Genomic DNA, 7,019 nt, shown 5'->3' on the forward strand with positions numbered 1-7,019 from the left:
TAATCCCACTTATTGTGTTTTACGAGATTAAAACGTTCCAGAGAAATTAGCCCTCACATGAAATGTAAGAGCATACAAGGTTACAGACCAAGTGTTGGGAAACGAGATGAAGGGACCCAGATCTGTGCTGTAAACACGCGATAATTCAATCATTTTTGAGGGGAAACATCTCTGCAGTGACATAATTCCAAAAACTGTGTGATGAAGAAACGGTGCAACGGCTCCTGCCCTCATCCCTGGTGGTCTAGTGGTTAGTATTCAGCGCTTTAACTGAGTGGCCTGGGTTTCATTACCGTTTAGGAAATCAGGACTTCTTATTCCTGATGCAGAGAGCGCAGCTCTACCAGGAATCTGTTTCATGCCTTAGATCAGTCAATACCCCAGCTCATCAAAGAAGGGAATAGTGCCTTCCCTCTCTCTGCACAGTCGGACCGTTAATCCTTCATTCTCCTCTGATTCCACTTCCCAAAAAGTTTCAAAATATTGTAAAAACTGAGTCTCAGCTATTTCTTTTCTGTGCTTTTCATCCACCGGAGCTGCAGCGATTGAGTGCGTTGGTTTCTGAAAACGAAACGTACCCATGAGCAATGTATTAGGCTCTTCCAGGATTGCCTTCACTGACAACGGTGGGACATGCTGATGTTGTCTATGATAAGGAAGTGCCAGTGTTTGAGTTGAGTAGACAAAGTTAAAAAATACACAATATCAGGGCAGAGTCCAGCAGGTTTATTTGGAAGCACTAGCTGTTGGAGAGCCGCTCCTTCATCAGGTGGGTGTTTTACTGCAGAAACTTGGTGTTTGTGTCAATATGCGCGATCTTTTGGAAGATCATCTGGACTTTAACCGACCGTTCGTGGTGTCGACTGTACCCATGACTTGGAGGTGTTGGTGTTGGAATGGGGTGGATACATTTAATAATCACACAAAGCCATTTTCGATTCCAACAGTTAACAAACACCTGATGAAGAAGCAGTGCATGGAACACTGGTGCTTCCAAATAAGTCTGTTCGATACAATCTGGTGCTGTGTGATTTTTACTCTGATAGCTCTTGGTAATGTTTAACTGATCGAAGACAGTGAAAGAATTTTCGCTCGTGAAGATGAAAATTTCAAATATTATCCACCTCAGCATTACAAAAATGATAAGGTTGGATGTGTGATGAATCTCCACAATGCGCTTGCGCAAAGTAAATTTGAACTTACAACCGCCTGATGCGTAGCCAGCTATACGAATGGTTGTGCCACTGGCCAGATGCACAGCTGAGGTTTTACACGCTGCAGAGCTGTGGTGTTAACAAGGACATGAGCAATAACAGTAACAGTCACAAGGTGAACAAATAACAAAGATAATCACCATCATTGATTCACTTCAAATTGTCCTCAAAAAAACGACCATTCACAATCTGATCAGCCAATCAATGAGGTCACTGCTGATCTTGGAAATTGCAACTGACTTTGCTACGTTTTCACCAAAATTTGAAGTAAACTCCATCCTAATCATAACATCGCATATTCCCATTAACTTTCAGCTTTAGATTACGTTAGTGACCGGACCGTATTTGCTGGAAATGAGTGAAAACGTCCTTCTGGTGATGTAATCCAGTGCAGAGACGGCCAGAAATGAAAAGACAAAGACGTGAAACATCACTCCCATTTCTCTCTGTACCAATGCGTTTTCCTGAGTTGAATATTTGCAGGACTTGACTTTACTATCTAAAGAATTAATTATTTTCCCGGGAAAGATTCTTCATAAATGAATTAACATCTGAGGTGTTGAAACATATTTTACTTTAGATTAAAATAGTTGAATATCCTATCCCCCAGCCTAATGTCCCAATCCTTCCTCCTCTTCCATGTAAATAAAAGCTGATCCAGGTGATTTTGGAGATCCCAACCTGAAGTTCCAATTCTCCTTGCTGCTCCATGTCAAAAGAAGCGGCTCTACTTGAAGTTGGAGCTCCCAGTCTGATGTTCCAATGCTCCCTGCTCCATGTCAGCAGAAGTGGTACAGTTCAGGTTAGACCTACCACTCTGATGTCCCAATGCGCCCAGCTGCTAAATGTCATTAAACGCTGATCCTTGTGAGGTTGGAGCTCCCAGTCTGATGTCCCAATGTTCCCTCCTCCATGTCAATAGAAGTGGTCCAGTTGAGTTTGGATCTAACACTCTGATGTCCCAATGCTCCCTGCTGCTACATGTCATTAAAAGCTGCTCCAGGTGAGAGTGGAGCTCCCAGAATGATCTCCCAAAGCTCCCTGCTCCAGGCCAACTGAAGCTGCTCCAAATGAGGTGGGATCTTGCATTCGGATGTGCCAATGCTCCCTGCTGCTCCAGGTGTGGTTGGAACTCCCAGACGGATGCCAAAATGCTCCCTGGTCCACGTCAAAAGACGCGGTTCCAGATGAAGTGGGAGCTCCCATCCCTGGCGGCACACATACGTCTATACCATCATAAAAATACTGCCCACTCAACATTTCCACCACTGGAACCATTGGTGGACTATCCACATCATGAGAAGCTAATATTATTTTTAGTCACCACCGAATCATTATTTCCAAAAGTCATTCTTTCTTAAACCTGACTTAGCATGTGCATACTGCAGTCAATCCGAAGTAAGATAATGGTGCTAATTGATCTATGCTTAATAAACATTACATCCTATTTTTCATGTTGAGTAACTGCGAGTTAGCAAGGACAATGTTTATATTGAAATCACACTTTTATTCCAGGTGAGAGAATGTGGTTTGCATTATTTAAAATGAACTTGTTCACTGTGTAAAATGTCCAAATAAATCTCAATTTCAAAACAAAATTGGTAACGTTGTCATTTATCTTAAAATGTGATGTCTTCTTCTTTCAACCAGACGGGTATTATAACGAAAAGTCTATTAATGATATGCGTATAAAGATACTTTAAATCGCAAGGTTTGTGAAGGTTTGTAGCTCAGGTTGAGGTTTAGGGTTTAGGTTTGCTCGCTGAGCTGTAGGTTTGATATCCAGACGTTTCATTACCTGGCTCGGTAACATCATTAGGGGGATCTCCAAGTGAAGCGAAGCTGTTGTCTCTTGCTTTCTATTTATATCTTTCTCCTGGATGGGGTTCCTGGGGTTTGTGGTGATGTCATTTCCGGTTTGTTTTCTGCGGGGTTGATAGATGGCTTTTTGATCTATGTGTTTGTTTATGGCATTGTTGTTGGAGTGCCAGGCCTCTGGGAATTCTCTGGCGTGTCTTTGTTTAGACTGTCCTAGGATCAATGTGTTGGCCAAGTCGAACCGGACTACCAAAAATCCATAAACCAGGAGCCCCCTCAGACCCATAGTCTCATTACCCAGAGCACCAAATTACAGACTGGACAAAGAACTACACGCAAGACTGAAGTACCTCATAGAAGTTTCACAGCACTCCATCCACTCCACCCAGGAATTCCTAAAAATCATCAAAAACACCAAAGTAGAGGAAGGGAAGCAATGGTCTCATTCGACATAATAGCACTGTTCACCTTCATCAACATCGACATGGCAAAGGAAACACACTTTTAGAAGAGACCATCACACACACCAACCACCATCAATCACATTACCAACGAAAACATCATGAAGCTTGTGGATCTGTGCCTCACCACCCACTACACTTTCAACAACATCGTCTACAAACAAACCCCCAATGGCCCACCCATAGGACCTCCGCTATCAGGATTCAGAGCAGAAGCGGTAATGCAAAGACTAGAACAAACAGTCCTAGAAACAATCAAACCAAAATCTGGGTCCGCTACGCAGATGACACCTTTGTCATCACAAAACGAAACAAGATAGTAAAGACATTTAACATCATCAACAACACTCTCACAGGCATAAAGTTCAACAAGGAAGAAGAATCCGACAACAAACTCGCATTCCTGAATGACACAGTAGAAAGAAAGGACAACGGAGAACTACAAACCTGCGTATGCAGAAAACCGACAAACACTGACCAAATACTTAACTACACCAGCAACCATCCCATCACACACAAACGAAGCTGCGTCAGAACAGTATTCCAACGAGCCACCAGACACTGCAGCACAGACGAACTTCGGAAAACAGAGGAAAACCACCTTTACAATGTATTCGAGAAGAACAGATACTCAAAAAATACAGTCCACACTTTCCTCAAGAACAAACCACGACAAGCAGACCAAACACAGCCAGAAACCATAACCACCTTACCATACATCAAAGAAGTTTCAGACATGACAGCCAGACTACTAAGACCCCTCGGAATCCTAGTAGCACACAAACCCACCAACACTCTCAAACAAAAACTAACAAACTTAAAGAACCAGAACAATCCAAAGACAAAACCAACGTCATCTACAAAATTCCATGCAAGGACTGTCACAACTACTACGTAAGACAACAGGAAGAAAGTTAGCCACCAGGATATACGAACACCAGCTCGCCAAAAAAAGACACGACCTTCTCTCCCTCGTAGCCCTACACACGGATTAATAATACCACCATTTCTACTGGGACAACACATCTATCCTGGGACAGGCTAATCAAAGTCACGCCTGAGAATTCATAGAGGCCTGGCACTCCAACCACAACGCCATAAACAAACACATAGATCGAGATGCCATCTATCAACCCCTCAGAAAACGAACAGGAAATGACATCACCACAAACCCCAGGAACCCCATCGAGGAGAAAGATATAAATAGAAAGCAGGAGACAACAGATTCTCTTCACTTGGAGGTCGCCACTGATGATGATGTTACCTAGCCAAGTAATGAAACGTCTGAATATCAAAGCTACAGCTGAGCAAGCAAACCTTCACCCTACATTTTAAATTATTTTTCATGTTTATGTTGCATGAATCTGCGGTCATTGGTCCACAGTTTAGTTTCACTCCCTAAAGATATCATGCTGATTTCTCCAGTTGTTCATAGTTCAATGTGATGCATCCAGTGTGTGTATAACGAGAGGGAGCTTGCTTCCCACATCTTGTGTTTATCTGTGCCTTATGTCCAGCATTCATCAATGACGAGAGCAAGGGGCGAGGGCGAGACCAATGTGTCAGCCTTTCCGTGCCCATGCACGGCACCAACATTGGCAATTCTCCACTGTGCATTTACAGCCAGTTCTCAGTGCCCCTACACACACGCCCTGCCCCTTTGAAGTATCGCCATCATTTTGTGCTGTCTCGCTGTGCTCTTCTCACCAGGATGAATTACTTCTCCTCAAACTCCTTCAGATTTCATCTGACAAAACGTTCATTAAGAATTCCTTTGCATAGACATGCACTTCGCAGCTCTCGTTATTTGATTTTCCTGGATGTCTTTCATACGAAAAAACGTTCACAGCAACTTGATTTGCAAAAGGAAACTGCGCTCCCTTTCATTATCCCAATGCAACCTACATTTCAACACAGTTTAGTCAACAGGCTCAAACCATTCTTGGAAATTTTGGAATAGCGTCAATGCATATAAACTGACCATTAGCGTTCCAATACGACAGCTGTGATCATCTGAAAACAGCACCACGGATGACAGCGACGAGAGTGGGATTCGAACCCACGCGTGCAAGGCACGACGGATTAGTAATCCATCGCCTTAACCTCTCGGCCACCTCGTCACAGACCCGGGGCCAGCTCTGACCTTATGAATAATTGAATTGGGTAAATTATGCAGAGCAGCAGATATTTCTCCCTGGTGTTGGTAAAATGATATTTAACATAGTACGGTTCCAAGACTGTGGTCTGACCCCTGGGTTGTGGGGCAAGTGCACTCCCACTGTCACACAATGCACACAGTGATCTGAACAAAAATGAGGAAATGAATATGTAACAAGGTCTGTTGAATTCTGTGAAGATTTGAAGTCAACGGAATGAAGAACCCGAGACAGCAGGAGGTGTTCTTTCAATAAAGAGTTGAATAGAGCTCTTAAGGATAGTGGAATCAAGGGTTATCGGGATAAGGCAGGAACAGGATACAGATTGAGGATGTTCAGGCCATGATAATAATGAATGGTGGTGCTGGCTCGAAGGCAGAATGGCCTACGCCTGCACCTGCTGTAAATTGTCTATTAAATTGCCTGTGAGGAATTGTTTTCCAGACTGGAGGAGAGTGCATAGTGCTCAATGTCATTATTCGGAACACCTAACTTCCGCTCAGATGTTTTTGACACGCACTTGTGTACAGAACAGACAATTTCAAAATCCAAAATATGGCTAAACTGACAATTGAAGTCAACAATGCAAAAACCTTGATCTGTATCATTTTCCTGCACTGTGCGACACCAAGTCACTGTATGATCACAGCAACACAGTGAGCAAGTGTCAGAAGGAAAATGAGTGCAGTGCCAGTGCGCATGCGGGGAGCAGCAGGTGACACATGGGGAAGTGCATTTCCCACAACAGGAACACTTCCCAAACAACGGACTGCGGTGGAAGAATTCAGAGGGGGTTTACATTTTGAAATTTGATGCCAGAGACACAATGGAGACCTGTCATTGAGTCTGTTAAAGTGAAGATTTTAAGATTTCTACAGATGCAAAACAAAATAAAAAGCTCATGGGTTAGTGAAGGCAAAAGATGAAATTGTACATTTCATCAATCTACCCATCTTTACAATGAGTACCTCACCACTTTCCTCACTCAGGGACTGAACCACTGGTGAAGATGATCATATAATCCCCGTTACTAGCCATGGAATCAGAGAAACTCGGTTTCCCAAACGTTAAGGTAAAACCAGGAATGTGGAGGTAAGCATTAATGTGTTGCTCCTGTGCTGAAGGTGGCCAGTACACGGTATCTCTGTTTCAGTATAGTGGGCTGTGCTGTGCCGAAGGTTTAATTTTGAGCCTCACATGGAGCAGCTTCAATTTGTCATCGTGTTGAGGGATACGGACAGAAGGTGATATTGAGCAAAGCCAAGTTTATGGGAAAATACCCGTGTTTGTGGATTGAGAAACAACCTCTTCTGGATAATGACTCCTTGATCTACAAACATACTGCAAGTATCTAAAACTTGAAGAGACAT

General features: G+C 43.2%; 1 non-coding gene across 1 annotated transcript; it reads right to left on the reverse strand.

The window, feature by feature from the left end:
• Positions 1-5,531: 5,531 nt before the first annotated feature.
• On the reverse strand, positions 5,532-5,613 carry trnas-acu (transfer RNA serine (anticodon ACU)). The gene has a single exon. It is a non-coding gene; the product is annotated as a tRNA-Ser (tRNA).
• Positions 5,614-7,019: the final 1,406 nt, after the last annotated feature.

This window comes from Chiloscyllium punctatum, chromosome 28 (assembly GCF_047496795.1).
Source record: "Chiloscyllium punctatum isolate Juve2018m chromosome 28, sChiPun1.3, whole genome shotgun sequence".
In the NCBI taxonomy this organism is placed as follows: domain Eukaryota; kingdom Metazoa; phylum Chordata; class Chondrichthyes; order Orectolobiformes; family Hemiscylliidae; genus Chiloscyllium; species Chiloscyllium punctatum.